Genomic DNA, 1,583 nt, shown 5'->3' with positions numbered 1-1,583 from the left:
CCTCCAGCACCCCCAGCCCCAGCCCCAGCACCCCAGCCCCAGCACCCCCAGCCCCAGTCCCTCTCTGTTGCAAAGTGCAGCAACCAGCCCATCTACAAGGGGCAGCGACAGGACCATGGCAGAACCCAAGCCAAATGCCAGCCACAAAAATAAATTGGAAAAACTCTTCCCACAGTGGGAAGACGAGGTTCTCATTGCATCCTGCCACCTCCTAACAGAGTCACTTGCCTTCCGACTTCCAGGGGACCTGCCGCCCCTGCTCTCCGGGTCGGGGTCGCGGATTGGGGGGTGGTGTCACCCCTCTTCCTGCAGCTCGCGCACACTGAGACCCAAAGGCAAAGCAAGGTGCCTTCCCAGGCTTGGCTGCCACTCCCCAGTGTCAGAGGCTCCAGGCAGCAGGACCTGGAGGACCAGGAGAGAACACAGAGCAAAGGTGTCCCCAGTGAGTGAGCGAGTGACTGTGGAGGGTGGGCCAGGGGAGGAGGGAAGGTGTGCAGATCACACGAGGATGGAATATGTGACACAATGGGAAAGAATAAACAATATAAGTAATAATAGCCCATTTACAGGGCCTTTCCTATATGCTGTGAAGTGTCTTGTAGTCAATGTTTCATTTACTTTTCCAAACAACTCAGTGAGGGCAGCATCTGTGTGCTCCTTTCACAGGTGGAGACACAGGCCTGCTGAGTCCCACAGCTCGTGAGTGGTCAAGCTCCAGCACTGCGTCCGCGGCCCCTGGGGGAAGCACTACCTGCAGCCGCTAGCCTGGGGCTGCAGAACAGAAAGCACGGGAACTGGTTAGGAGAGGCCGCCCAGACACAAAGAGCCTCTGACAGGGGGCCTCTGGCTGCAGGCAGGGTAACAGGCGTGGAGAGCGCTCCCTCTGAGGGTCTTCACGGTCACGATGAATGGACGCCTCTGTGTCCGCTGGGTGAGGGAAGCACTGTGTTCGCAGCACGGGCTGGCCTGCGGGACGGACTGCCAGCCTCCCCGGCACAAGATTGCCCACAGGGCGTGCCCACATGGGCAGGCAGAGCACAGGGCTATGGGCAGGCAGGTGCCACTGTGGTCAAAAGTGAGAGCGTGCGGCCAGGGGCCTTGTGTTCTCAGTCCCTACTGGCCTCGAATACGTTGCTGAACCTCTTTAACCGCATCTCCTGTCAGGAAGGAGAGGCTAAGAATAGAATCTGCTCTGGAGGGTGGCTGTGAACATGTTTTAAAAGATGATACGCGTAAACTGCCTGGCACAGAACTTGAACACAATAAGGATGCAATGGATGGGCGTCGCTATGACAATTGTCGGAGTTATTGCTGGAGTCAGAGGCGGGAAGAGCTGGTCAGGTCCAATCCAACGGAAGGAGTAGGGACAGAGGTCGGTTCACATAGTGGAGTGACACTTCACATTTCCTTAAAAGAAAAACCTAGTTTGATCTGCAGTTTAACTAAATAAGACGTTGATTATGGGGGAAGAGGTGGTAGAAAGAGAGGAAGTGGAATCTTATCTCCAAACCCAGAATTTAAAGAGACAGAGACAGCCAGAGGGACCTAAACAGGAACCCAGACACAGGGGACTTTCTGCTTCC

Source organism: Myotis davidii, unplaced genomic scaffold, assembly GCF_000327345.1.
Source record: "Myotis davidii unplaced genomic scaffold, ASM32734v1 scaffold355, whole genome shotgun sequence".
Taxonomy (NCBI): Eukaryota; Metazoa; Chordata; class Mammalia; order Chiroptera; family Vespertilionidae; genus Myotis; species Myotis davidii.
The sequence above is the reverse complement of the archived record's forward strand: the minus strand, read 5'-3'. Positions refer to the sequence as shown.